Here is a 10,122-nt window from a genome sequence, read left to right as displayed (position 1 = left end):
TCATACATTATATATTCTTTCAGTTATGTTAGATGTTGCTAAATTGATCATGAATTATATACACTTCCAATTCTACTAGATATTGCCAAATTGTTCTCTTAGACTCTTGTCAGTACTCAATTTGACAGGATTATTTCTATCAAATTGAATATTCCTACAGCATCACTTTAGATATATGTTTTAATATATAATTTCATAAATTTCAATTCCAGTTGAGCATTTTTTCAAACATGTTTCTTGGCCAATCATCATTCCTTTACTTTGACTTTCCTATTCTTGACTTGCTCCATTATTTTTGTTCTTTTTTTTTTTTTCTAGTTGTCTTGAATGTCATTCTGGATACTTCATTTGCTATATTGATGCAATTCTTTTCTCCTACTTTCAATATAGCATTAGTTATCTATCTACTGAACACTCATTCTATTTTTATGAGACAGATTTATAGGTTATAAATTGTATAACCTGGAAATAAAATTTTATTTATTTCCCAATATTTATTACACTATTTACTTTTCTTATTGCAATTGCTAGACTCTTCAGAACAAGGTTGAATATTATGGTGTTACAGGCATCAATTTCTCCAAATTTAATGGAAATTTTTTAACAATCATTTACTATAATGTTCACTCTTTATTTGAAGATAAATTCTCTTTGTTGCCTCTAAATAATTTCCTTCAATATATGTAGGGGAGTGGAGGATGCCTACCTTATTTGGTAGTGACTGCTGAATTTTGTCCAAGGCCATTTTTATTTTTTTTTCTTTGTGAGGAAGATCAGCCCTGAGCTAACATCCATGCTAATCCTGCTGTTTTTGCTGAGGAAGACCGGCTCTGAGCTAACATCGATTGCCAATCCTCCTCCTTTTTTTCCCCAAAGCCCCAGTGGATAGTTGTATGTCATAGTTGCACATCCTTCTAGTTGCTGTATGTGGGACACGGTCTGAGCGTGGCTGGAGAAGCGGTGCGTCGGTGCACGCCCGGGATCCAAACCCGGGCCGCCAGTAGCAGAGCGCATGCACTTAACCTTAGCTAAGCCACGGGGCCGGCCCAGTCCAAGGCCATTTTATCTGTTGTCATGATCTTACATTTTTCTCCTTAAATTTATTGATGTATTGATTTGTACTTATTAATTTCTTGCATTTTAAGCTTTTCTTGTATTTACCATGATTTTTGTCATACTGCTAGAGTCCATTTGGTAATATCTTAATTAGAATTTTTCCATCTGTAGTCATAGGTGAGGCAGTATTATAGTTTCCTTTTTTTTATTGATAAGCTTTTAGAATTGTAATGAACTGTGACTAGAAACAACTTGTCTTTAAGACACGATGAATTTTTAAATATTGACTTTGTATTTTATAACCTTGCTAAATTCACTTTGTTCTAGAAGGGTTTATTTTTTATAGATTGCTTGGAATTTTCTATAAACACAATCAAGACATCTGTGAAGACATTTCCTTTTTAATTTTTATTTCTCTTTATTTCTTTTACTTGCCTTATTGCACAGGCTGGGACAGTGTTGAATAGAAGCACTCAGAGTGGACCTTGTTTCTGACTTCAGGAAAAAAGCTTTCAGTATTTGATCATAAAGTGTTATGTTAGGTGCTCGTTTTCCATAAATATCCTTTGTGAGATTGGGAAAGTTGGTGTTGAATTTTGTCAAATACATAAAATGCAACTATTGACATGATCTTTTGGTTTCTCTCCTTTAATGTGGTGAATTACTTTGATTAACTTCAGAATGTCATACCAGCCTTGCATTCCTGGGTTATGCCCCACTTGGTCATGATGTATTATCCTTTATATATATTGCTGAATTCCATTTGCTAATTATTTTTTGGAGATTTTTGTGTGTACGTTTATTATTGATAATGCTCTGTAATTTTTTTTATATCTTTCTCAGGTTTTAGTATCAATCTTAAGTTGATGTCATAAAATGAGATTGGAAGTGTTCCTTCTATCTCTATTTTCTGAAAGAGATATTGTAAAATTCGTATTATTTCTTTCTTAAATCTTGGGTCAAATTGCCATTGAAACTGTCTGAGCCTGGAGTTTTCTTTGTGGGAAGGGTTTATAGTTTCAAGGACAATATACTCCCCTAAATTGAATTTTTATATCACAGCAACAAATGAAAATAAAATTTAGAGAGAAAAGTTCTGTTTATAAAGAACATAAAACACATAGGAGTAAATTTAACAAAACATATGCAAGACCACTACCTGAAAATTACACAATTTTGCTGAGAGAAGCTAGAGAACACCTAAATAAACGGAAAGATAGGCCATAATCATGGAAAAGAAGATCCAATAATGTTTAGAAGTCAGTTCTCCTCAAATTGATCTGTACATTCAATGGAATCTAATTGAAATCACAACAGCCATTTTTGTAGAAATTGCTAAGTTGATTATGAAACATGTGGAAATGCAAAGGACTTAGAATAGCTTAGATGATACTTAAAAAGAAGCACAAAGCTGAGAGATTTACACTACCTGAACTTGAGATTCACTATGAAGCTAGAGTAATCAAGACAATGTGGTATTGGTATAAGGACAAACTAATAGATAAATTGAACAAAATCAAGAAATAGACCTACACTTACATAGTTATTTACTTTTCCTAAAAAATTCCAAGGCAGTTCAATGAGAGAAAGGAAAATTCTTTCAACAAATGAAGCTGAAACAACTGAATAAATGTGGGGAGAAGGTTAACCTCAACCTATACCTTACCTCATACACAAAAATTAAATTGAGGTGAATCATAGATATAAACAACTATAAAACTTCTAGAATAAAATATAAGAGTATCTTCACACCCTTGGGGTAGGCAAAAAGCTCTAACCTTTTTCCAAAATTGAACTTCAATAAAACTAAAAACTTCTCATCAAAAGATAGGATTAAGACAATGAAAATGAAGTCACAGACTGGAATAAAATACTCGCAATACATAGATCCAAAAAAAGACTTCTATCTAGCATATCTAAAGAACTGATGCAACTTAATAGGATGAAAAATTTTTTTAAATGGGCAAAAAATGTGAACAGACACTTCACAAAAAAAGATACACAAATGGCTAATAAGCACAAAAAAGTCCACAGCATGAGTGTTTTAACCATGTTACATTGGGGTGAGGTGTTGTGATACAGATCAACAGAAAACTGGAAAATTTTCTCATTTATTATACTCACAGTTCCCCGGGGACAACACAGCATGCCATGCAGGGTCACACACAAGGCAGAGAGAGAGAGAGGAGAACTGGGGGCAAGAATCCTTGTTGTGGTTTCTGAGGGAAGGAATGGACAAGGCAAGGTAGGCAGGCTTAGGATTTCTACCTTGAATAATTTCAGCAAGTTCTGGGGAATAGGGGCTCTCGCTGGTTGTCTGGTGCCTGGCCCTGGGGCAATTAGGGCAGGTGGATAGTGGCCTGGAGTATGAAAGCCCAATAAGGGAGGTTCTTAGAGGTGTGAACTTATAGGAGCTGACCAGCCTCTAGCCAGGGTTTAAATTCTGGGACATTTATAAAAACTATATTATGATGAGTCATCAAGCACTTAAGGAAATCTTCTGATTAATCATTGGGTGACCACTTAACTGGTCATGGGAGTGACTTCTAGGCAGCCAGGCTTTAAAAAATAACCAACACCACCACCATATAATACCAGAGACACCTGTGGTCATACACTGCAGGAAACACAGCCTCTACAGAATTAGTCCAGAAAGTCGCTAAACAAGCAAACAAGAACAAAATACAGCAATGACAACAACCCCTGGATGTGTATGGTAGGGGAGGTATGTGATCAGATTCCAGAGTTGCTACCATATATTATCTTAAATGTCCAGTTTTCAATAACAACAACAAAATGACACAATGTCAGGAAACAGGAAAGCAAAGCCATTCACAGGGGAAAAAAGCAGTCAGTAGAAAACTCTCTCTCAGGGAGCACAGGTGTTGGATTTAGCAGGCAAAGACATCAAAGCACCTATTACAAATATGTTCAAAGAACTAAAAGAAGCCATGTGTAAAGAATTAAAAGTATGACAATAATGTCTCTGCAAATAGAGAATATCAGTAGAGAGACAGAAATTGTTATTTTAAAAAAAGAACCAAACAGCGTCAGCCCTGGTGGCCTAGTGGTTAAGTCTGGCATGCTCCACTTCGGCAGCCGAGGTTTGGTTCCTGGGTGCAGACCTACACCACTTGTCAGTGGCTGGCTGGCAGTGGCCCACATACAAAATAGAGGAAGATTGGCAACAGATGTTAGCTCAGGGAAAATCTTCCTCAGGGAAAAAAAAATCAAAAGAACCAAACTCCTGAAATTCAGGAGTTAAAAAGTGCAATAACTGAAATGAAATATTCACAAGAGGGGCTCAATAGCAGTTCTGAGCTGGAAAAAGAACAAATTAGTGATCTTGAAAATAGGTAGAGATTATGCAGCTGAAAAACATAGAAAAAGAAGCAAGAAAAATGAACAGAGCCTCAGAGACTTGTAGGACACCATCAAGCATATCAACATACACATAATAGGAGGGCCAGAGGGAGGGAGAGAGAGACAAGACCAGAAAAAAGTTTGAAGAAATAATGGTCAAACCCTTCCTAAATCTGACTACACACACACACACACACACACACACACACACACAATATTTACATATCCAAGAACCTCAACAAACTCCAAGTAGGATAAACTCAGATATCAACACCTAATCAAACTGTCTCTAGGAGAGCCGCATCATAGTGAAACTGTTGGAAGCTAGAAATAGAGAGAAAATCATGAAAGCAAGAGAAAAATGACTCATCACGTAAAAGAATTTTAGCTTATTTCTCACCAGAAACAAAGGAGACCAGACGTCAGTGGCACGACATTCAAAGTACTGAAAGGAAAAAAAAAACTGTCAACCAAGAATTCTATATTCAGCAAACTCTCTCAAAATATAGGTGAAATAAAGACAATCCCAGATAACGACTGAAAAATTCATTGCTACTAGACGTGCCAAACAGGAAATATTAAAGAAAGTTCTTCAGGCTGGAAGGAGGTGACGCCAGATGGAAACTTGACTCCAGACAGAGACATGAAGGGCACTGATGAGGGACCTTACATAGGTAAATAAACAGACAATATATTTCTACTGTTTTTCTTTTAACTGATAAAATGCAACTGCGTAAAACAATAACCATGAAATTATATTTTTGGGTTCATACTGTATAAAAATGTAATTTGTGTCACATTTGTATCATAAGGACAGCACAAAGGAGGAAGAAGAAGGAAGCTTATTGGAGCAAAGTTTCTGTATACTGTTGATATTAAGTTAATAATAATCTCAATTAGATTTTTAAGCTAAAATGTATATTATAATTTCTAGAGCAACCATGAAGAAAATGTTTTTTAAAAAAGATTTAAACAAAAAAAGAATTTAAATGGTGCACTACCAAATACCAATTTAACACAAAAGAAGACAATAAGGGAAGGAGGGACAAGGGAATAAAAAAGACATGAGGTGGGGGCCGGCCCGGTGGCACAGCAGTTAAGTGTGCACGCTCTGCTTAGGCGGCCCAGGGTTTGCAGGTTCGGATCCCAGGCGCACACCGACTCACTGCTTGTCAAGCCATGCTGTGGTGGTGTCCCATATAAAGTAGAGGAAGACAGGCACAGATGTTAGCCCAGGGCTGGTCTTCCTTAGCAAAAAAGAGGAGGATTGGCATTGGATGCTAGCTCAGGGCTGATCTTCCTCACACACACATACACACACACACACAAAAGACATGAGGCATACAGAAAACAAATAGCAGAGTGGCAGACATAAAATGAACCATATCAATAGGCTGAAAATAAAAAGGTGGAAAAAGGTACATCATATAAGCAGTGACTGGAAGAGAGCAAGAGTGGCTATACTAATATCAGACAAAATACACTTTTGAAAAGTTCCTGGAGAAAAAGACGGACATTATTTAATGATAAAAGGGCAAGTTGAGTTAATCAAGAATATATAACAATTATGAACATATATGCCCCTAACAAGAGAACCCACAGATACATGAAACAAAAACTGACAAAATTGAAGGGAGAAATAGATAATTCAAAAATAGAAGTTGGAGACTTAAACAGTACACTCTCAATAATTGATATAACAACTAGGCAGAAAATCAGCAAGGATACAGAAAACTTAAACAACCAGTTTGACTTAACTAATATTTACTGAACACTCTACCAAAAGAAGGATACATACTCTTTTCAAGGCAACGTACTATATTCTCTCTAGGATAAATAATATGCTAGACCATAAAACATCTTAATGAAGTTTTAAAAAATGAAATCATGCTAAGTATATTCTATGACCACAATGGCATTAAATTAGAAATCAACAACTAAGGAAATTTGAGCTTAAAAATATTTGAAATTAATCAACGCATTTTTCATACTGCATGGATCAAAGAAAAAATTATGAGAAATTAGAAAATATTTTGAACTGAATGAAAATAAAGACAAAAACTATCAAAATTTATGGGATGCAACTACAGATGTTTTTAGTTAGAAATTTGTACCTTTAGTTAGCTATAGTACTAGAAAAGAATCAAGATCTAAAATTATTTGGTAGAATTCACCAATGAAGCTATTTTGTCTAGAGCTTTCTTTTTTGTTGGGAGATATTAGATTACTGATTCACTCTCCTTACTAGTTATAGATATATTCAGGTTTTCTATTTCTTCATGATTCACTCTTAGTAGGTTGTGTGTTTCTAGGAATTTGTTCAGTTCATCTAAACTATCCAGTTTGTTGGCATACAATTGTTCATAGTACTCTCTTAAAGTCCTTATTTCTGTAAAATCAGTAGTAATGTCACCTCTCTCATTTCTAATTTAGTTATTTAAGTCTTCTCTCTTTTTTCTTTGGTGAGGAAGATTGGCCCTGAGCTAACTTCTGTTGCCAATCCTCCTCTTTTTGCTCCTAGCTAATGATTTATCAATTTTGTTGATCCTTTTGGAGAAAGAACTCTTGGTTTCATTAATTTTCTCTATTGTTTTACTATCCTCTATTTTATTGATATCTGCTCTGATCTTTATTATTTTCTTCCTCTATTAGCTATGGGTTTAGTTTGTTCTTCTTTTCTAGTTCCTTAAGGTATAAAGTTTAGTTGTTGACTCGAGTTCTTATTTTTTTTTTTTTTTGCTGAGAAAGATTTGCCCTGAACTAATATCTGTTGCCAATTTTCCTCTTTTTGCTTGAGGAAGATTAGCCCTGAGCTAACATCTGTGCCAATCTTCCTTTATTTTGTATGTGGGTAGCTGCCACAGCATGGCCACCAAAGAGTGATGTAGGTCCAAGCCCAGGAACTGAACCCAGGCCACCAAAGCAGAGCATGCCAAATTTAACCACCAGACCATTGGCCCAGCCCTGAGACCTTTCTTTTTTAATGTAGGCATTTACTGGTATAAGTGTCCCTCTTAGTACTGCTTTTGCTGCATCCCACAGGTTTTGGTGGGTTGTGTTTTTGTTTTCATTTGTCTCGAGATATTTTCTAATTTCTCTTGTGATTTCTTCTTTGACTCACTGGTCATTTAAGAGTGTGTTGATTAATTTCCACATATTTCTGGATCTCTCAGTTTTCCTTGTGCTATTGAATTCTAGTTTCAATCTTTTTAAATTTATTAAGACTTGTTCTGTGGCCTGACATATCGTCTATCCTGGAGAATATTCACTGTGCACTTGAAAAAAATATGTATTCTGCTATTGTTGGGTGGAGTGTTCTGTATGTCTGTCAGGTCCAATTGGTCTACAGTGTTGTTCAAGTCCTCTATTTTCTTATTGATCTTCTGTTTGCTTGTTCTATACATTATTGAAAGTAGGGTACTGAAGTCTCCTACTATTATTATAGAAGTGCCTATTTCTCCCTTCAATTCTGTCAATGTTTCCTTCATATATTTCATTCAGAGCTCTGACGTTTGCTGTATATATGTTTGTAATTGATATATCTTCTTGGTAAATTGACTCCTTTATCATTATATTATATAATGTCCTTCTTTGTCTCGTAACAGTTTTTGACTTAGAGTTTATTTTGTGTATTATAGCCACTACCACTCTGTTTTGGTTACTATTTGCAATATCTTTTTCCATCCTTTCACTTTCAACCCATGTGCCCTTAGATCGAAAGTGAGCAGCTCATAGACACCATGTAGTTGGATTGTTTTGTTTTATATCCATTCTGCCAATCTTTGTTTTTTGGGTGGGGATTTTAATCCATTTACATTTAAAGCAATTACTAATAGGGAATGACTTACCTTTGCTATTTTGTTGTTTCCTATGTATCTTATAGCCTTTTTGTCCCTTATTTCCTTCATTACTCTCTTCGTGTTTAGTTGATTTTTTGTAGTGACACATTTTGATTCTCTTCTCATTCACTATATTTTTAAAGTTATTTTCTTAATGGCTGCTCTAAGGCTCACCATATACATCTTAATGTAGAATCAACTTCAGAGTTATAGTAACTTAATTCCAGTGAGTTATATGTTACTCCTGTATAGTTCTATTCCTTCTTACCCCTTTCTGTGCTATTATTGTTGTTATACGTATTACATTTATGCAACATAAAATCCAACAATACATTGTTACAATTAATTTATGTGATTTTATGCCAATTAAAGAAGCTGAGAAGAAAAGAAAGCAAACATATACAGTTTTTTTAATATTTAACTTATTTTCTATTTCTGGTTCTCTTCCTTTCTTCCTGTGGATTCTAATTCCCATGATATGTCATTCCAACAGATTCTTTAGGGTTTTCTATATATACAATCATGTCATCTGCAAATAGTGAGAGTTTCACTTCTTCGTTACCTATTTGGATTCCTTTTATTCCTTTTTCTTTCCTAATTGCTCTGGCCAAAACCTCCAGTACTATGTTGAACAGGAGTGGTGAGAGTGGGCAGCCCTGCCTCGTTCCTGTTCTCAGAGGAATGGCTTTCAGTCTTTCCCCGTTGAGTATGATGTTAGCTGTGGGTTTGTCATATATGGCCTTTATTATGTTGAGGTACTTCCCTTCTATTCCCATTTTATTGAGAGTTTTTATCATAAATGGATGTTGTATCTTGTCAAATGCCTTCTCTGCGTCTATTGAGATGATCATGTGGTTTTTATTCTTTGTTTTGTTGATGTGATGTATCACGTTGATTGATTTGCGGATGTTGAACCATCCCTGTGTCCCTGGTATAAATCCCACTTGATCATGGTGTATGATCTTTTTAATGTATTGTTGTATTCGGTTTGCCAATATTTTGTTGAGGATTTTTGCATCAATGTTCATCAGCGATATTGGCCTGTAATTTTCTTTCTTTGTATTGTCTTTGTCTGGTTTTGGTATCAGGGTGATGTTGGCCTCATAGAATGATTTAGGAAGTGTTCCATCTTCCTCTATTTTTTGGAATAGTTTGAGGAGGATGGGTATTAAATCTTCTTTGAATGTTTGGTAAAATTCACTGGAGAAGCCATCTGGTCCTGGACTTTTATTTTTTGGGAGGTTTTTGATTACTATTTCAATCTCTTTACTTGTTATTGGTCTATTCAGATTCTCCATTTCTTCTTGGTTCAATTTTGGGAGGTTGTATAAGTCTAAGAATTTATCCATTTCTTCCAGATTGTCCAATTTGTTGGCATATAATTTCTCATAGTAGTCTCTTATAATCCTCTGTATTTCCGTGGTATCCATTGTAATTTCTCCTCTTTCATTTCTAATTTTATTTACTTGAGCCTTTTCTCTTTTTTTCTTAGTAAGCCTGACTAAGGGTTTGTCTATTTTGTTTATCTTCTCGAAGAACCAACTCTTTGTTTCATTAATCCTTTCTACTGTTTTTTTGGTCTCAATATCATTTATTTCTGCTCTGATTTTTATTATTTCTCTCCTTCTGCTGGCTTTGGGCTTTGTTTGTTCTTCTTTTTCTAGTTCTGTTAGGTGTAATTTAAGGTTGCCAATTAGGGCTTTTTCTTGTTTGTTAAGGTGGGCTTGTATCGCTATGAGTTTCCCTCTCAGGACCGCTTTTGCTGCATCCCATATGGTTTGATATGGCATGTTATCATTTTCGTTTGTTTCCAGATAGTTTTTGATTTCTCCTTTAATTTCATCAATGATCCATTGGTTGTTCA

The sequence above is a fragment of the Ceratotherium simum genome, chromosome 33, assembly GCF_057802395.1.
Source record: "Ceratotherium simum simum isolate JZ-2026a chromosome 33, ASM5780239v1, whole genome shotgun sequence".
Classification (NCBI taxonomy): domain Eukaryota; kingdom Metazoa; phylum Chordata; class Mammalia; order Perissodactyla; family Rhinocerotidae; genus Ceratotherium; species Ceratotherium simum.
The sequence above is the reverse complement of the archived record's forward strand: the minus strand, read 5'-3'. Positions refer to the sequence as shown.